General features: G+C 42.9%; 1 protein-coding gene across 2 annotated transcripts in view; it reads right to left on the reverse strand.

The window, feature by feature from the left end:
* The window catches only part of RASSF3 (Ras association domain family member 3), a 117,748-nt gene that overhangs the window by 30,748 nt on the left and 65,712 nt on the right, over positions 1-21,288 (reverse strand). The gene's annotated exons all lie outside the window — the stretch shown is intronic.

Genomic DNA, 21,288 nt, shown 5'->3' on the forward strand with positions numbered 1-21,288 from the left:
CACGCACGCACGCACGCACCTCTCAAACCTTAAACCTTGCTGTGGAGCCCTCATTCCCAGCCAAGCAAGATCCAGAACCCACCTTCTCCCAGTAACACCACGCCAGGGACAGCAAGGAATTCCTACTTCTACAGAGGGGTGAGTGCTGGCCTCCAGCTAGAGCCTAAAGACCCCACTACACACGGAAACAGCACGCAGCTACATTACAGCTTAAATAATTCAGTGCGCCTTCTCCCGCCACCACCCCACCCCCCCACACACACACCCCCCCCCCGTATCTCACCTTCCATGCTTCACTCGGTTCTCTTCAGCACTTACCACTACCTAAAATATCACATATTTAGTCATCTTATTTATTACTGCCTCACCCACAAGAATCTGCACTCCCTGAAGACAGAGATTTTTCTGTTTTGGGATCCAGTCCCGAGGGCAAGTCCTGGTACACAGGTGGTGCTCGGTAAACATTTCTGAACAAAAGAAACAAGGTTTTGGTGGGCATAACATCCATAGAAAGGATTCTTTTTGAGAACCTGCTACCTAGCAGATAAGTCAGATAATTGTATCTAAAAAAATGTTATCACCACTGTGGACAAAGAATGTGGCCAGCAAGCCCTCAGCCACTGCGGCACCCCCAGTGGTGCACCCTGAGGGGACTCAGGATGGGAAAGCACAGGATACAGGCTCTGGATAGCTGAGGTGCACATCAACGGAATTATGTCAGTGAGCCAGACTCTTGCATCTTCCCATATATAGAAAAGCACTAAATGCATTAACTTGAGAGGTCTGGTTTTCTTTAATTAACAGTAATCTTTTGGGGACTTCCCTGGTGGCACAGTGGTTAAGAATCTACCTGCCAATGCAGGGGACATGTGTTCGAGCCCTGGTCCGGAAAGATCCCACGGAGCCAGAGCCACGGAGCAACTAAGCCCGTGTGCCACAACTACTGAGCCCGTGTGCCACAACTACTGAGCCCATGTGCCACAACTACTGAGGCCCGCACACCTAGAGCCCGTGCTCCACAACAAGAAAAGCTACTGCAATGAGAGGTCCGGGCATGTGAGGAAAAGTAGCCCCTGCTTGACTCAACTAGAGAAAGCCCTCGCAGCCAAAAATAAATAAGTTTATTTAAAAAAAAAAAAAACAGTAATCTTTTGATGTTCCAACTACCTGGGGCTTTTTGTTTCTTTTGCAAATATCCTGGCTCCTCCCTTAGCTCTTCATACCTATCTAAGAGGCTGCCTCCCAGGCTTAAGTCCTCAGTAGGTCCACCAAACAAAACATAATTCTCAGCTTTTTTTTAAAATTTTTTTTTTAATTCTCAGCTTTTAGGGTGTGCATTTGTTTCAGTCGACACCACTTACACATGAGCATTCTGAGTTGAACTTGTCGCTGCTACAGTTCAACTGAGTAGTGGGGCCAGAATCCGGACCCAGGGCCTCCTGCACAAGGGCTCTTTCCCTTTGCAAGATGCATTCTTGACTGTCAAGCCTCAAACTCAGGCACAAGCCCTGGTGACACATGTTCACAAGTGAGGAACCGCCAAGGGACGTTCCACTAACCAGACTACAGATTTCAGCGTTTAACAAACTGCAAGACAGGACGCTGATGGGGCGAGAAAGCCAGGTGACTGCCTTCCAAGTCCTCCAAACTCAAGAGGCCGGAGAGCCATGTCCTTGACAAGCCCCTCCACAAAGGAGATTTCCAAACCAGAAAGAACTGCTGGGGTGAGAGAGAGGCAAGTCAGCAGAAACAAAGTTTGCTCAAAACAAAACCAACAGCTTCCCTGAAAGGAAGAGATTTTCCAAAAACATATCCATTTTGTCTAATTTCCAAGTTTTCTGAGTTGGGTATATATTATTTTAGTCATTGGGGAAAGTCTATTTTAAAAAGAAATTCCCTTTTTTTGTTGTTGTTGTTTTTTTTTTTTTTTTTTTTTTTTTTTTTTTGCGGTACGCGGCATCTCACTGTTGTGGCCCCTCCCGTTGCGGAGCACAGGCTCCGGACGCGCAGGCTCAGCGGCCATGGCTCAGGGGCCCAGCCGCTCCGCAGCACGTGGGATCTTCCCGGACCAGGGCACGAACCCATGTCCCCTGCATTGGCAGGTGGCCTCTCAACCACTGTGCCACCAGGGAAGCCCTCCCTTGCTTTTATGAGGAAAAACAAATGATAGTGTCACCCCCTATTTTTTAAATATATATATTTGTGACCTACTCCTTAAAGGTCAAGAAATTTGAGTATAATGACAAAGTAGTAGCCTTTGTCCCTCATAGCTAACAGCACCAAGCCAGGTTCAGGCAGCAGTTTTCTCATGACACGGGCCAAAGCCAAGTCCTCAGTATTCACAGCTTTAAACACAATGAGATAGCTCGTTACTCGCTTCCTTTAAAATGCCTGTTACAATGACTTCTAAATGTAACTGGTTAAGGAAAAGGGAATTGTGAGCAAGTGGAAAGAAAGAAGTATCACTAGTGCAATCATTTTCTAGTTTTCCTTTTCTGTAAAAAAACAGAGGACTTGTTTCCAGCAACATTAGAATAATAATTCTTACCGTTTGATTTTTCTAAACGTCCTTTCAAATTTTACTATATTCTGAATTGCTGCAAACCACCACGCACACAGAGTGGAAAGGTGACAGGAAAATAGACTGTTATTTACTTGTGAAATTCATAAACAAATCTCAAATCAGAATAAAGTACTCCACAAAAACAGGTCCTTCCCTTGGGACTTCCCAGGTGGTGCAGTGGTTAAGAATCTGCCTGCCAACGCAGGGGACATGGGTTCCAGCCCTGGTCTGGGGAGATCCCACATGCCGCGGAGCAACTAGGCCCGTGCGCCACAACTACTGAGCCTACGCTCTGGAGCCTACGAGCCACAACTACTGAGCCCCCGCGCCTAGAGCCTGTGCTCTGCAAGAAGAGAAGCCACCGCAATGAGAAGCCCGCGCACCGCAACGAAGAGTGGCCCCCGCTCGCCACAACTAGAGAAAGCCGTCGTGCAGCAACGAAGGCCCAACGCAGCCAAAAATAAATAAATAAATTTATTTAAGAAAAAAATTTAACTGTGTCTTTCTTCTGTTACCTCAGGAAAGAGTAGCCATCAGATGGATTACCTCACCATCATCCTGGTGGTTCCTCCAGCACCATGAGGAATTCTTTCTTCCATGAAGAATTTTTAAGCTAGCAACAAGTCTTACTCTTCTAGAGACACTGTGTCTTTTCAAAGAGTACCTCTGCAACTATCAAATTTCAACCACAAGCTGATTTTACCACTTTAAATTAGGCTTCCAGCCATCTTACAGTCAGCCCCACCCCACCCCCATCCCGTACTACCTAAATAGTGCCACCCACACTTCCTACCACAGATGAGCACAAGGCAATGCCACATTTAAAAAAAAACAAAGCAAATGCACCTCTCCCAACCTCCTTCTGCATTATAAATGCCTTGTGGGCACACTTTTGTCCTTCTCCAGTGCCCAGCCCAGCTTCTGGAACACAGGGGATGCTGCATGAGGGGCTGGTGGAAGGATCAGAAAGAAAGTGGACCTTGGTTCGTTTTCTCTCTCTCTCTCTCTCTCTCTCTCTCTCTCTCTCTCTCACACACACACACACACACACACACACACACACACACACAGGACAGCAGCAGAGGCAAGGCCACCAAAAAAGGTGTCCAGTCTAGTAGAGAATCCAAATACCCTGTCTCTTCCTTTTTCCCTCTCACTTTATTATTTTTTATTGTGGTTAAATAAACCTAACACTGAACTTATAACATTCCAACCTTTTTTTTTGGCTGTGCGGCACGTGGGATCTTAGCTCCCCACGTCCCCTGCATTGGAAGTGCAGAGTCTTAACCACTGGACCACCAGGGAAGTCCCCATTCTAACCACTGTAAGTGGTCAGTGGCATTAAGCACATTCACACCGTTGGGTAACCATCACCACCAACCATCTCCAGAATTTCTTCATCTTCCCAAACTGAAACTCTACCCATTAAACACTAACTCACCATGCTCCCCTCGCCCCAGGCCCTGGCAACCACTGTTCCACATTCTGTCTCTATGAATCCGACGACTCTAAGGTGCCTCACCGAGGTGGAAACACACTTATGGGACCGGCATATTTCACTTAGCATCACGTCTTAAGGTTCCTCCATGTTGTTGCACGTGTCACAATTTTACTCTTACCTTGCACTACTACTTTGTTGACGGCCTAGCACTGTCCATAAATTAAGGGACCAGTTTCAGGAAACCCCAGATCTCCCAGCAGGCAGCCAGGCCTATTTCTCTGGTCAGTTTTTGCCCCAGTGGGCCTTCAGCCTGATTTTTCTTATCTCTTGGGCTTACAGCCTCAAGGCTTGTGTAAACAACTTTCACTGCACAGATCTGGGGCCACTCGCTCAGCATTTCCCCACCACCAGAAGAGAAGAGTGTTTGGTCTTTTTTATCTTTCGTCTCAACTACTTTGGGAGACCTGGAGAATGGAAAAAGGAAAGCAGGAAGTCACAGGCGATACTGGAATCTTCTCTGCACTGTGAACTCATTAATAGGATCTTTTCTTAAGCACCCTTATTGAGATATAACTCACATACCATAAAATCCACCCATTTGAAGCGTACACGTCAATGGTGTTAGTATATTCACAAGGCTGTACAATCATCACCACAATCCAAGTTTACAGTTCTACCAACCCGAAAAGAAACCCTATACCCCTTAGTAGTTGGCACCTCCCTCCTTCCCATTAATACGACCTTAAACTTTGTCTCTAGCTGATAGTCTTATATTCCTTCCACATCTCCCAAAGTCCTTAGCAGGCACTTGAAAGTCCCATAAATACTTGTCTACTACCATCAAATGCATATATACATATACCACAAATAACCTCAAAAATAATTCCTTCCAGTAAACATTGTGTTCAGAAATTTTGTTGCTAGGCATATCCCAAGATCTCTTCCTCCCCCAATAACTTGGATTCTAGTTAAGAATAAAAGCATTTATGATTTTTTAAAAAGTACGTTCCTAAAAAAGTAACTTGTTTTTGTTGCGTTTTTTACAATTAAATAATTTTAAAGCAGTTAACAGTGGCTAAGATAAGCATTTCAGGAGAGGCCTCCTCTGCAGAATGTCCAGTGTTCTTTTCTCTGGGCCTTGCCTCATCGACACCACGGGAGACTAGATCTGCCCACCTGTTCTATGGAGATTCCAGCCTCTCTCCCAACAATAATGACAGTACAGGCTATGAAATGACACATCAATTGGTAATGTGTGCTTTAAAGTTCTGATGCTGTGTCCTCTTAAATAAAGCAATATCAAAGAAATGGGACATCACAGCCTTTTAAAAAACAAAAAAAGGCTAATTATTTACTCATAATCACAGAGAGCTAAATACTAGATAAAAAAATTGTGAGCATTCTGTCGATTTCAACACCTCTGTGGATCTATACCAGTGTTGCTTAGAGGACATCACGGGCCCCGTCCATGAACCAGTTTTGAATTTAAAATCTCCCCTTACCCTCATTTCTCGTGGGAGCCGATTCCTCCTGGGACAGGTACTGGTCTCATTTGTTCTTGACAGTCAATTAATCTTAGCAAATAAGTAATTTTTTTTCAATAGCATTCACAGAAGTTAACACTGCAAGAAAGGAGGCCGGGACGCTTACTGAAATCGTTTACTTGGAAATGAGAGAAGGCAATCTTGGTGAATTCGTTCCAGGTGGAATATAGAGTGTTAATTAAAAATCAGTCACACCATTGGCAAGATCACTATGCCCAGGAAGAAATGACTCCTTCCGGTGCTACTGACTGACAGAGGAAAAACTACCATCTGGCACCGGAGCAGGCAGATCTTTTTCCAAAATGGACTTGCACATGATCCAGAAAAGGAGCTCCACTAAAAACTGCCCTCCGCCAACCTGGTGATCCTTCAGAGTCAACCTGAGCTGGGTCATCCTCCTCAGACATCACTCCGTAGGCATGCTGGTGGTGGCTGAAGATGCCAGGACTTCAAAGATAAGAGAATTACATACTGAAACAAAGATCTCCAAGCACCGCACAATTAGGTAATATAAGTATGGGATTACTGCGATAACCTTGACATAATTCCATCATATATTCAAGGACCTCTCCTGGAGGTAAGAGGCAGCAAAAGACAACCCTAAGTGAAAAGTGCAAAGGCCTCATTCATCTCAGTACTGGACGGTCTCCGAGTCTGAGTGCCGCTCAAGCACTGGCCAGGCAAATAAATTAATCTGTCTCCTCTACAAAATGGACATAATGCCTGTAAACCATGGTCCAGGGATGTGTGTTTTAAAAAGTCTGAGCACCTGCCATGAAGAAAAACACTGTGCTACATACATAGCACACACTGAAAGATATAGAAGGTTTAAAACTGGAAGTGTCTTTAAACAAGTCACAGATGGGTTTCTATAAAGCAAAATAAAAATATACTATCTATTCAGAAAATTACATTATTCAAGAAACCGTAAGATTACAATGTTTATTCTGACATTAGAAACCCTGTCCTCTAGTTTTTAGCTAAGATACCACCCTTCCTCATCTCTATTCAGTAAGTGAAGAAAAGGAAACTGCTGTTATACTGAAAAGCATAGTAATCTATATCGAACCACCGACTAGCTTGTAGCAAACTTCAAAACTGTCTTCGCACTTCCAATAATTCAAAGCAAGAATGTTTAATAATTCACACGTAACAATCGCCAAGTCTACAATTAAACATTAAATGGTACCTTAAAAGTAACTCTCAATATATGCCTCTAAAAGGCACCATGGTCGTTATCATTTTTATTGCCTCTCCAAATATCCTGGGCCTTAAACTAGGTAAGCTGCCAGAGTTCCTGACATTTAGTCCGCACTTTAAAAACATAAAAATGAAGGGGCATCAGAGAGAGGCACAGCCTGTTAAGAGACTGCTTTTGCTATTATTAGATCTAAGTGTCTGAAATGCAATAGCATATCCTTAATAAGTTAGCTCTGTATATGGTTATAGGGCACTTTCCAACACCGACCTGAAATCTATTTATATCAAATGCAGCCAAGCACATATAGCAAATACCTCTTGGACACTAATCTAAAAGCATGTAAGAAATCAGTGTCAACAGCAGTAGAAGCAGAACTAGCCACACAAACAATCTGACATGCCCAAGTCATATAAAGTTTGCAGAACAGTGTGACTAAAAGTAAACATCCAGTGCAGGGACATTCCAATGCACGTAATATATTTGAAGCAGAACTGTGTAAGAATCTATATGAAACCTACAACAGTACATCTCTCTAGTGCAATTGGTTCTTTAAGGTGCAGGAAAAGGCAAGACCCCTAAAACTCCTTTCCTAGTAAACATCTCCTAGGATGCAAAAGCAATTTTTTTATGTTGGCATCCGGAGCTCAACTCAGTATTTTTTTTTTATGAGGATGATTTTTTTGTTAACACCTTTATTGGAGTATAATTGCTTTACAATGTTGCGTTACTTTCTGCTGTATAACAAAGTGAATCAGCTATACATATACATATATCCCCTTATCTCCTCCCTCTTACGTCTCCCTCCCACCCTCCCTATCCCACCCCTCTAGGTGGTCACAAAGCACCGAGCTGATCTCCCTGTGCTATGCGGCTGCTTCCCACTAGCTATCTATTTTACATTTGGTAGTGCATATATGTCCATGCCACTCTCTCACTTTGTCACAGCTTACACTTCCCCATACCCCTGTCCTCAAGTTCATTCTCTACATCTGTGTCTTTATTCCTGTCCTGCCCCTAGGTTCTTCAGAACTTTTTTTTTTTTAGATTCCATATACATGTGTTAGCATACGGTATTTTTTTTTCTCTTTCTGACTTACTTCACTCTGTATGACAGACTCTAGGTCCATCCACCTCACTACAAATAACTCAATTTCATTTCTTTTTGTGGCTGAGTAACATTCCATTGTATATATGTGCCACATCTTCTTTATCCATTCATCTGTCAATGGACAATTAGGTTGCATCCATGTTCTGGCTACTGTAAACAGTGCTGCACTGACCATTGTGGTACACGTCTCTTTTTGAATTATGGTTTTCTCAGGGTATATGCCCAGTAGTGGGATTGCTGGATCGTATGGTAGTTCTATTTTAAGTTTTTCAAGGAACCTCCATACTGTTCTCCATAGTGGTTGTATCAATTTACATTCCCACCAACAGTGCAAGAGGGTTCCCTTTTCTCCACACCCTCTCCAGCATTTATTGTTTGTAGATTTTTTGATGATGGCCTTTCTGGTGTGAGGTGATATGTTAGTCAGCATTGATTAGATATTAGCATTTGGTCTGTCAGCTCCTAACTGAACTCACAGGTCATGTGATAAAGATATCCAGGTGCGGCTACCTCAGCCTGACTTTGAGGCCTGCTTCCTCTTCTGCTGGGAGAGGATCAAATTTGCTTATCAAATTGGCAAAATGACATCTGGGAAGGTGGGCCAGCTAACACAGTTGAGATCCACAGGCTCAAAGAACAGGATGAATCCAAGATGAAATTAAATGTACATTTAAGGTCTGTACTTGGGATCCCTCCACTCCCTCAGGGGGAAAAAAAAAATTGCAGAAGTGTATTACCTATATAACGAGAGGAATAAACGGCCCCCTCTATTTTGTGCAGGTCAAAATGCCTAAATGCGGGGAGGCCTTTTTTGAAGAACAATAGTGACAAAGAGGAACAGTCTCAAGGGGGTAATAATAATGAAGACTCCGAAAACACCACGTGTTTAGGGTAGGAAAAGGGGAAACTGGGGAGACGTGAAAACTGTCTTTATAACCATAAAGAGAATCACTTGTAGGCAGGACCAGCCTTGTGCTCCCTGCAGGGAAGGCCCACCCTGTGAAAGCTATACAAGGAGATACTTTGGCTTATTTCACCAAAAAGCTTTTCTGATCCTCAAAATTGTCCAAAAATGGCTGCCTGGGAAGTTGGCAAGCTCTGGAAGTGTTTGAACAGCAACAGCGTGACCACTTTGGAAACAAGGCCTTTTTGGAGATATTTAACGCTGCTCCCTTGCCTCTCAAGACAGAAGAATTTCTGTCTTCTGACTCTCCTGCCCCTGAGATGTGAGTGGGTCCTAAAGGGGTCTCCCAGACCTGTTTTCCTCAGATTCTAACCTGCAGGGTGGGGAAGGAAAGTGCATTAGAATAAGCAGAGGCTCCTATTAAAATCCATCCCAGGGCTTCCCTGGTGGCACAGTGGTTGAGAGTCCGCCTGCCGATGCAGGGGACACGGGTTCGTGTCCCGGTCCGGGAGGATCCCACATGCCGCAGAATGGCTGGGCCTGTGAGCTATGGCCGCTGAGCCTGCGCCTGTGCTCCGCAACGGGAGAGGCCACAACAGTGAGAGGCCCGCGTACAGCAAAAAAAAAAAAAAATCCATCCCAGAACCACCAATCAGAAGCTCCGAGGTCGGCCCAGGCCTGTGTATCTTCAAGAGTTTTATGAACAATTCTGACACCCACCCTTGGTTAACGCCCCTCCTCTAGAGAGTTAGCCAGGTGACTCCATCCACTCCCACAGCTCCTACAACCAGTTCTGTGTCTGTTTCCTCCAGCACAGGTCTCCCTCCTGATCTTCCATCCCACAAGGCTGACATCCTATTGCAAACCTTCCAGAGGCTTCTTCACCTCCACATGCTGCCATACCGCTGCCCACACTCATCTTCCCAAAGCAGGGAATACCTCAAGAGGCTGGTCGGCCAGACGTTCAAGAGCCTCCTTGACCCGATCAGGATCTGGGAGGCCACTACTCGCCAAGTTTATGCCTGACACACACCTCATGCCCCATCAAACACGAGTATCTGCAACTTGGGGCGCAGATTCCTCCCCCCCATCCCCCCTGGCCCAGCCTGTAGTGCCCACATGTCCAAGGTCCGGCGAGTTTTCAAAGCGCAGGCCAGACATCTCCTACACAAAGCCTGGTACCTCGATAGTCACAGCTCTTCATCCATGTCACACACTTCCTAGGGCACGGTCAGCCATACGCATCTCTCATCTTGGGGACTACATATAGCACTGCTGAAGACTGGACCTATTTCCTGCTCATTCTGTTTCATATATTCCTTGGAGGGCCTAAAAACAATTAATCTTGGGAATAAACAAATATGGGCTTCATTTATCTTTTGCCAAGATGGGGATAAGAAGGGGGATGTTCGGTTAAAAACAAACTGAGTTAGTAAATCGTAACTATGTAGAGATCTATCATTTAGTTAATGATTGACAAACTAGTAATAATAAGGAGGGAAGCTAATTTTGCTCATTGTAAGCTAGATAGACTTAGATTAAAATTCCAGCTTCTGCACGTACTACTGGATAAACCTGGGCGAATTACTTAACCTCCCAGGGCTTTAGTTTCCTCATCTGCAAAATGGGAATGAGAATAGTAAGTATACCTCACTGGGTTGTGATGGAAAATAAAGGGGCTAAGGAATACAAATCACTTAGAACACAGCCTGGCCCAGAGGAGGCCCTCAACAAAAGCTGCAACAACTATTATTAGATTGTCAAAATGTACACATTTTTTCCTGGGTCTTTCACTCCGTATCAATAGAAGAAATATGTGTTGAAAGGAGATAAATCAAACACTGATCCCTTCTGAAGTACGAGGTTTCTTACAAGAATTTTAAGTAATTTTTTTTTAATAGTTCAGCATGAAAACGAGGGGGGAAATGACGAGTCTCTTATCCTGGAAAAACATAAGCATAATTGGGCTAGAATTTTGACAAAGTTGATTTAAAGAAAAAGTGGATGGATGGGGTGCGACCAACCTTTTTTCAACTGTCATTTAAACAACCACTACATCTGAATAAGTTGCTGAGCAAAATCTTATGGCTGATTGTATATTGTTAATTTATCTTTATCTTATCCAAGTTGCAGCAATCAGCAAACTTCTCCCAAGCGCTGTACTTGAAGATGCAGCAAAAATTCAAACATCTAAAAAAAACTGTGGGCAAGGATGTGCAGCAAAGGAACTCTCATACATTGCTGGTGAGCATTTACATTGGTCTAACCATGTCAGAATACATATCTACTAAAGCCAAACACTCACCCCATGACACAGCAATTCCACTCCTTGTTACATACCCAAGAGAAATGAGGGCATATGTCCATCGAAAGACATGTACTACAATAATGTTCAAAGCAGCTGAAAATAATCCAAATGTTCATGAAGAAAATGGATACATTATGACACATTCATACAATGGAATACCACAGAGCAATAAAGAATTACTGACACATGCAACAACATGGATAAATCACATGATATTGCACTGGGCAAAAGACAGCATAGTGAGTGCGTGGTTTCATTTATATGAAGCTCAAGATGAAGCAGAGTTAATTTACAGGGACAGACGTCAGAATGGTGGTTTTAGCCAAGGAACGAGGAGATTACTGACTGGGAATGGACACAAAGGAACTTTCTGGGGTGGCAGAATGTACTGTATTTTGATCTGGGTGATAGTTGGTGGTGGAGACAGGAAGGGGCAGGGAGAGACACACATTAAGCTGTACCATTAAGATTTGTATATTTTACTTTATATTAGTTATATCTCAATTTTTAACATTCATATATCTACACAAATAAAGATGAAGCGTCTGTGTCTTAAGACACAACATACTCCATTCTTAACCTCAGGAATAAAATCTTGATCCTTTTCTCTTCTTTTGATAAGAGATGGCAAGACAGAGGGCTAGTAATAAAAAGTTTTACTTTATAAAACAGAATATAGGGTTTCCCTGGTGGCACAGGTTAAGAATCCACTTGCCAATGCAGGGGACACGGGTTCAAGTCCTGGTCCAGGAAGATCCCACATGCCGTGGAGCAACTAAGCCCGTGCGCCACAACTACTGAGCCTGTGCTCTAGAGTCCACGAGCCACAACTACTGAAGCCCGCGCCTAGAGCCCGTGCTCCGCCACAGAAGAAGCCACCGCGATGAGAAGCCTGCTCACCGCAACGAAGAGTAGCGCCGGCTCGCCGCAACTAGAGAAAGCCCACGGGCAGCAACAAAGTCCCAACACAGCCAAAAATAAATAAATTTATTTAAAAAAAAAAAAGAAAGAAACAGAATATACGGAATTCCCTGGCAGTCCAGTGGTTAAGACTCCACACTTCCACTGCAGGGGCGAGGCTTCCATCCCTGGTCGGGGAACTAAGATCCCACATGCTATGCTGTGCGGCCAAAAAACCCCAAAAAAACAGAATATATACCAAAAGTACATAAAAACTTTCAAGATGAAAATATTTTTTAAGAAAGGATAACTTCTTCCCTAATGTACTCTCTCTTATAAGTGAAGATGATAATAGTACCTGTCTCACAGGGTTGCTGTGATGATGATGAACTGATAGTACAATTAAGCACTTAATACAGTGCCTATTCATCACTTAATAATTCACTCATTCAGTACACATTCATTAATACTGTACACGATATTCATCACTTAATAACTGTTTGTGTTAATTATTTGTCCATTTCCTTCACTCCCTTTTGGCCCAACCCACAAAAATTCTCAACCCAATGAGTGTTCGATATTTGTTGAATAAACTCAGAGAAGCTCTCTCAAAGCATGCAAACCATCAACAATTCCACCTGAATCCATAAGAAAATACCCAAGCTGTCTGGGCCTTGCTTCTCATACCAGCACCTACACAAGCCTCTGGGCATTCCAAGGTATGCTAGAAGTCAGGACAAATATGGCACATATGCCTAAGGCAATCTGACTAAAAACTGAGAAGAAAACTTACTGATGTTTAAACAGGTATTAAGGGAATTCCCTGGTGGTCCAGTGGTTAAGACTCCATGATTTCACTGCCGAGGCCTGGGTTCGATCCCTAGTCAGAGAACTAGGATCCCGTAAGCTGCCAGCGTGGCCAAATTAATAAACAAATACGTGTTTTAAAAAATAAATACAATAAAATAAACAGGTATTAAGAAGACTACAACATTTGCTAAGCTAACACATGGCCCTGCTGAGAAATGTTTCGGTCTTTGGTTCCCCACCCCTTCCTATATTCTCTCCACCTTTACTTCGGGAACAGTTTTAACAGCATGGGCACAGGGAATCTAGACTCTTCCTGGCTCTCTACCTTACTCTAATCAAAGTACACCTGGCTTTTTATGCCATTTTAACTGATGACGGTTTAGGCTATTTCCTTGAATTAGAAACACCACTCCATCTGGCTTACTAACCCTGCAGAGCAAAATATTTATTTTCAGCAATGTTGACATGCAAAATCGGAAGAACAGGAAACTATAGTTAAGAAAAACAAAATACCACAGTAAGATTAACAAACGATATACAATTTTAAGGGTACCCTTAAGGAAGTGGCCTTTGTATGAAAGCATATTTTCGACACAACTGTATGCAAGCCACAATAAACCTTAACTTTATTTACATAATTAGTCAACAACAAATGAAACTCTGAGATAAAGTGGAAAATCAAATTGTCCTTTTTAGGATTAACCTGCCAGTAACCTCTGGGTGTTTTTACCCAAAGACTCCAGAAAAAAATTTGTATGCAAAATTTTTTTTTCTATATATTACAAAAGAAAAACAGGACAATTATAGGAGGAAAAATAGCACAGAAGCAAAAGGAGATTAACCTATTACACCCAGAGAGATCCTGCCATCTTCGTTGCTGCATGTGGGCTTTCTCAGGTTGCGACAGCAGGGGCTACTCTTCGTTGCGGTGCGCGGGCTTCGCACAGCAGTGGCTTCTCTTGTTGTGGAACATGGGCTCTAGGTGCGTGGGCTTCAGTAGTTGTGGCACGTGGGCTCAGCAGTTGTGGCGCATGGGCTTAGTTGCTCCGTGGCATGTGGGATCTTCCCCGACCAGGGGTCAAACCCATGTCCCCTGCATTGGCAGGCGGATTCTTAACCACTGCACCACCAGGGAAGTCCTACACATGTTGTTTTAAAAATCTTTTCCAGGGCTTCCCTGGTGGCACAGTGATTGAGAGTCCGCCTGCCGATGCTGGGGACACGGGTTCCTGCCCTGGTCCAGGAAGATCCCACATGCCGCGAAGCGGCTGGGCCCGTGAGCCATGGCCGCTGAGCCTGCGCGTCTGGAGCCTGTGCTCCGCAACGGGAGAGGCCACAGCAGTGAGAGGCCCGCGTACCGCAAAGAAAAAAAAAAAAAAATCTTTTCCATTTAAAAAAATTCCGTGAATATCTGCATATTGAATACTTTAACAACAGCTAATGTTTGTTGGTCAAAGGATACAATGTTGCAGTTATACAGGATAAGTCTAGAGAGCTAATGTACAGGATGATGGCTACAGTTAAGAATACTGTACTGAATACAGGAGATGTGCTGAGAGTAGATTTCAGGTGTTCTCATTACACATCAAAAAAATGGTACCTATGTGAGGAAATCACATGTTAATTAGCTTGACTGTAGTAATCATTTCACTATGTGTATCAAATCATCATGTTGTATACCTTATATACAATGTTATGTTAAAATAAAGAATGAATATGTATGCACACATTTTATTTTTATATAAAAATAAAATAGCTAGTATTTATTGAATATTTACAATGGACCAGGCACAGTCTAAGCTTTTCACATGTATTAACTTCTTTGATATCCAAAATAACCCAAAGTTACAATTATCAACTCCATTAAGAAACTTGCCCACACGGCAGTGTGAAAGCACTTAATACCATTTAATTATACACTTAAAGAGGATTAAAATGGTAAATTTTGTTATACACACACACACACACACACACACACACACACACACACACTTTTAACCACTGTGATCTGCAAGTAATTTAAAACAGTAGAACCTCTATATACCTGACAAATGTGATGCTGGGCCTTTAAACTGTTTCCAAATTTTCCACTATTAAAAACAAGACTTTGATGAGGCTTCTTGTAAGAGATCTTTACATAGCTGGGTTTTTGGGGGTTTTTTGGCAGCACCGCAAGGCATGTGGGATACTAGTTCCCCAACCGGGGATGGAACCTGTGCCCCCTGCAGTGGAAGCGCAGAGCCCTAACCACTGGACGGCCAGGGAAGTCCCTACATAGTTTTGTTTTTTTAAGGATAAATTTTTAGAATAAGTGCTAGGTCAGAGGATAAAGCAAACAATTTAACCAGGTGAGATGTCAACCAGAGCTCATTCTCATCAGCTTACAGGGAAGCCTAATGCAGAAAAGATAATTTGCAACAAATAATTGTAATTAGATGGCTCCAGGTATAGGAATAAGAATCACTATGTACTTTTACGTGACCAAAGAAATTCGGGTATTCAAGAACAGATTACTTGCTTAAATATTCCTTGGAGTCAGTTACTTCTCAAACCCAGTGTCAACAACGGTACAGACTCATAGGATACCACATCCACAGGATTTCCCACTTGTGTCCGTTTTGACCATCACCTACTTTAAAGTTCCAAGTCCAAACCAGCGGGACAGTGGAGAAGAATATAAAAGGCCCTCAGAAGCCTCCGATGAACTAGTGATCTACATTAAATCCATAAAGGCAAAGTTTATTCCTCATTTCTTCATCATAGAAATAACAGGAGATTGTCTATGCTGCTCAGAAAGTCTCTGTCAGAAGGGAACCCTCCTACACTGTTGGTGGGAATGTAAATTGGTACAGCCACTATGGAGAACAGTTTGGAGGTTCCTTAAAAAACTAAAAATAGAGCTACCATATGATCCTACAATCCCACTCCTGGGCATGTACCTGGAGAAAAACATGGTCTGAAAGGATACATGCACCACAATGTTCACTGCGGCGCTGTTTACAATAGCCAAGACATGGAAGCAACCTAAATGTCTATCGACAGAGGAGTGAATAAAGAAGATGTGGTAGATATATACAATGGAATACTACTCAGCCATTAAAGAGAATGAAATAACGCCATTTGCAGCAACATGGATGGACCTAGAGATTGTCACACTGAGTGATGTAAGCTAGACAGAGAAAGAGAAACGTTGTATGATATTACTTACATGCAGAATCTAAAAAAAAAAATGGTACAAATGAACTTATTTACAAAACAGAAACAGACTCACAGACTCAGAGAACAAACTTATGGTTAGCAGGGGGGGGCGGGTGGGGGTGGGGGAGGGATAGTTAGGGAGTTTGGGACTGACAAAAAAAATGTTTATCACTATATTGTACACCTGTAACACAATATTGTACATCAACCAATCAATCAATAAAAATAAAGTTAGAAAAAAAAAGGTCTCTGTCAATAATGACATATCACAGAACTTGTGGCCAACAGCCATGAGAAGTAGCTTTCTTATTGATTCCTGTCAGAAGGAAATAAATGTTTGGAGAAACAACTAAACCATAATGGCAAATGGTTTTAGGATCTTATTAAAAAGAGAGTTACAAAAAAGTTCTAAAAAATAAGTTGCGGAAGGAACATGAAGGAACTGATATTATCAGCCTAAACCCAGTCCAATGGGTATCTTGGAAGCCACAAATTACACACAGGCAGCTTGATCAGGAAGGCTATGATAAGAAAACAGAACACTCTTTCACCCAAAGAGAGCACACCAGGTTATTTCAATAAGATCCTACCGTGATTTACGCCATGCTTAATAACTCAGGCACCTGTTCCCTACCACTTGATCACCCTGAGACATAATGAGGATTTAAAAAGAGATATTCAGGACAGCATGGTGACTGTAGTGAATACTGTAGTGCATATCTGCTAACAGAGTAGATCTTAAGTTCTCATCACAAGGGAAAAAAAAATTACATAACTACGTACGGTGATGAATGTTAACTAGACTTAATGTGGTGGTCATTTTGCAATATATACAAATATTGAATCACTATGTTTGCACACCTGAAACTAATATAATGTTTGTACGGTAATTATACCTCAACAGAATGTTTTTAATTTAAAGAGATTTTCAAGTAAACTGTATAAAACTTAAACACCACCAAAAAATGTTATAATCTATTCAATAGTCTCCCCCGGGGGAATGGTGGGGGGGAGGGATAGATTGGGAGTTTGGGTTTGGCATGTACACACTGTTATATTTAAAATAGACAACCAACAACGACCTACTGTATAGCACAGGGAACTCAGCTCAATATTCTGTAATAACCTAAATGGGAAAAGAATTTGAAAAAGAATAGACCCATGTTATGTATAACTGAATCACTTTGCTGTACACCTGAAACTAACACAACACTGTTAATCGACTATACCCCAATACAAAATAAAAAATTTTTTTAAAAGTCTCCCCTGCCCCACCAAGCCACACTCACTGTAACTTCAAGTGGGTACTGGTAATCAAACAAACAGAGCTGAGGAATTTCTTTTTTATAGTTCCTAGGTGAAGATACGCAACCATACATTATTCAGTTAAATGGAACTTTACATGAATCACCAAAAGTTACAAACCACTAACACAAGAAAATCAGTATACAAGTTAAAAAGAAATAATGTCCTAATCCTCAAGCTTCCATTTCAAAGATAGGACTGAGGAACGTACCCAAAGAACATGAAGATGCATTCCCTTCCCTATGACTAAGTAGGTCCGCTCCTGGGATTATAACCTACAGAAAGTCACACACACGTAAAAATGTGTACTGCAATATCATTTGTATTAGAGAAAAATGGGAGGAAATCATAATTAAATGTCCATGAACAGGAAAATGGATACACTATAGTGTGTTGAGCAGTTAAAAAGAATGAACTAGAGCAGCAAAAACCTCAAAAACAAGGTTGAACAATAGAAGTGAGTGACAGATGAAAACATGCACTATGACACCACAGCTACAAGTTTTAAAAACATGTAAAATTAACACTAACTATTGATGATGAATATTTACATAGACACCCGTAGTAAAAACTATAAAATACATGGGTGGCAGTGGTAAAAAAAGAAATGGAGAGAAAGAGAGGGAGAGAGAAAATGGGGCCAGAAGTGAAACCCAGAGTTCAACTCTTATCTGCAGTGTCTTATCTTTTAAGTTGGATGGCAGCTACAAAGGTATTCATACTCCTTTTATATAATTACTGTATTCAGAATTACTTTACAATAGTAAAAAGAAAAACATTCTTTCCTAGCATTTTGACCTGCTTCAAGAAATTACTATTTACTTCGACAATATAACAGTTAAAAAATACTTTTTGGGGCTTCCCTGGTGGCGCAGTCGTTGAGAGTCCGGCTGCTGATGCAGGGGACACGGGTTCGTGCCCCGGTCCGGGAAGATCCCACGTGCCGCGGAGCGGCTGGGCCCGTGAGCCATGGCCGCTGAGCCTGCGCGTCTGGAGCCTGTGCTCCGCAACGGGAGAGGCCACAACAGTGAGAGGCCCGCGTACCTCAAAAAAAAATAATAATAATTTCCTTTTCTGTTACAACCTTGGATTCCCTAGCAGAAATATCTGATTTGATAACTATGGAGAAAGAGTGGGAAGGAACATTCTAATTTAAGATCAATCCCAATCTCATGGATAACACTCTGTAATGATTCTAGAAAGTACTCACTAACCACCTACCCCTGGAGATAACCTCAATTAGAGACACACATGGCATTTCTGAAAATAAGTCTATAAAACTTATTATATGTTTTGGAAGCAATCTAAACCTTTTAAAAACACACATCAAAAAAAAAAAAGACACCAGTGCTTTTTCTACAGAAAAATAAAAGACACGCCCACTCCAACATTTTTTGAGCTTTTATCCTTCCAACACCCAAATCCAAGCAAGCTACAACCTTCAGGAGGTATTCCTAATCAGGTCTGCCCTTTTCCATCCTGCTTCCTGGCGCCCCCATGCTTCACAAGAGTTGCACAGATGAATAGATCAGGGGTAGTATTACAACGTGTTTACTTTAAATGTCTCCTAAATGTATTTATTTTAATCTCTTCTCTGCTCATTTATACAGCTATTTGTTACTATTCACAAATTGCATCCTATTATGTAGGTCTCCCCATATAATCCCAGAGTTCTTTATAGGGAGGGAGCAGGACGCTTTCATAATAACCCAGTTACATGTAGTAGTAAACTCTGCACATGACCTGTGCTCAATAATCCTTACTGCAAACATCTGAGCCATCTCAGTGTGCCAATAAGGGTGAGCGTCTAACTTTAATTCTTTTTTTTTTTTTTCCGGTACGCAGGCCTCTCACTGTTGTGGCCCCTCCCGTTGCGGAGCTCCAGATGCACAGGCTCAGGGGTCATGGCTCACGGGCCCAGCTGCTCCGCAGCATGTGGGATCTTCCCAGACCGGGGCACGAACCCTTGTCCCCTGCATCAGCAGGCGGACTCTCAACCACCGCACCACCAAGGAAGCCCTGACTTTAATTCTTGAAACTCATCCATATCCTTTAAATTTTCTTTCTCATCTGCGAGGAAAACACTCAGTGATGTACAATGTACAACCAGCCTCTAGAGCTCCTTCATCTACCACTTCTTGAAACAAATTTCCAAAGCCTACTAATTACAGACTGCTCTTTAAATTACAATAAACCACACGGAAACCCCCAACTTCTTTGGAGTTGTGAGCGACAATCAAGATCATTATAATTTCCACCCACATGGTACACTCATATTTTTTAGATCACAGTGAGTACAACTGGGATGAAAATAAGAATGCTATAAATTCAAAAGGCTTCTTCTTAATGTCCACAGTAAATGTGCGACAGACACAAAACTGTAAGGATACTTTTAGGAATTTCATGATAGACCTTGATATAAAAGGAGACACTGCTTTTTTTTTTTTTTTTTTTTTTGCGGTACGAGGGCCTGTCACTGTTGTACCCTCTCCCATTGCGGAGCACAGGCTCCAGACGCGCAGGCTCAGCGGCCATGGCTCACGGGCCCAGCCGCTCCGCGGCACGTGGGATCTTCCCGGACTGGGGCACGAACCCGTGTCCCGTGCATCGGCAGGCAGACTCTCAACCACTGCGCCACCAGGGAAGCCCTGCCTTTCTTTTTCTTTTTTTGCCATACCGCGTGGAGTGTGGGATCTTAGAGTTCCCCAACCAGGCATGGAACCCGGGCCCCCTGCAGTGGAAGCACGGAGTCTTAACCATTGGACCGCCAGGGAAGTCCCAAGACACAGCCTATTTTCACAATCTGGTCTCCATCCCCCTCTCTAACATCACCTGCCACTACCTGACTTCAGAGTAGCTCATCAGGCTTAATTTAACCTTAACCTTATGATTTCTCCTCCCACCATCCCCTACCCCCAGCCCAAGCTCCACACACTCCTCCCCTGATTTTGCACACATGGCGGAGGTACCCTAACTAGACTGCCGCTTCCCCTACTCTCTTCCTCACTTTTTTAAAGTGTGGGTTCTCACACCAGACTGCCCAGTTTCTATTCCTGGTTCCTCTATTTACCATCTACTATTGAGCCTCTCTGTGCCTCTTCTGTACAAAGAAAACAGCCATGCCTACGTCACTGGGTCAGTGTGAGGATGAAATGAAGCAATCAAGGTAAAATGCACTGTAATCAGGCCATAAACATGAGCCACTGTTGTTATCAACCATCAGGACGCCCCTTCCCTGTGCGTCCACAATGGTCTCTGAAAGGAAAACTCCTTCTGTACTTTCTGCTCCGCTTCTTACAACACTGCACTTCTGACACCACCTCTGTGGGAGTTCCCCACTGCACCAAGCAATTCTCTGCAGACGCCACCTGGGTGTCCTACAATTTAATTCAATTCTGACACCATCTACCTTGGGGTTAGCAGACCCCACAGGCTAAGTGCTCAGGCCCACACGGCTTCCTTCCCACTCTGGATGCCAATGGCAAGTCCAAGTTGTCACCTGTGCTTCTGACCGACTGGCTGTAAATCAGGTTGTTCCCATAACCACCCAATTGGGGTTTGATCATTTGCAAGAGTGGCTCACACAACTCAGGAAAGCACTTTACTTACTATTCCGTTTATTACAAAGGATACAATTCAGGAACAGCCAGATGGAAGAGAGCACAGGATAGGGTGTGTGGGAAGGGCTAAGAGCGGCTATGCGCGTCACCCCCTCAGCACCTGTCCTTGTTTACCAACCAGGAGGCTCTCCAAACACTTTCAGTTAAGATTTTTATGGAGGCTTTAATTACGTAAGCATGATTGATTAACTCATTGGCCACTGGTGATTGAACCCAATCTCTAGCCCCTCGAATCAGGTGCTTGGTTCCCCTGGAAACCAGCCCCTCAAACCTCAGGGGCTTCCCGGAAGTCACCTCATTAACATAAACTCAGGGTGGTTGAAAGGAACTTATTATGAATAATAAAACACACTCCTGGGCTTCCCTGGTGGCGCAGTGGTTGAGAG

This window comes from Tursiops truncatus, chromosome 11 (assembly GCF_011762595.2).
Source record: "Tursiops truncatus isolate mTurTru1 chromosome 11, mTurTru1.mat.Y, whole genome shotgun sequence".
NCBI classification, from domain to species: domain Eukaryota; kingdom Metazoa; phylum Chordata; class Mammalia; order Artiodactyla; family Delphinidae; genus Tursiops; species Tursiops truncatus.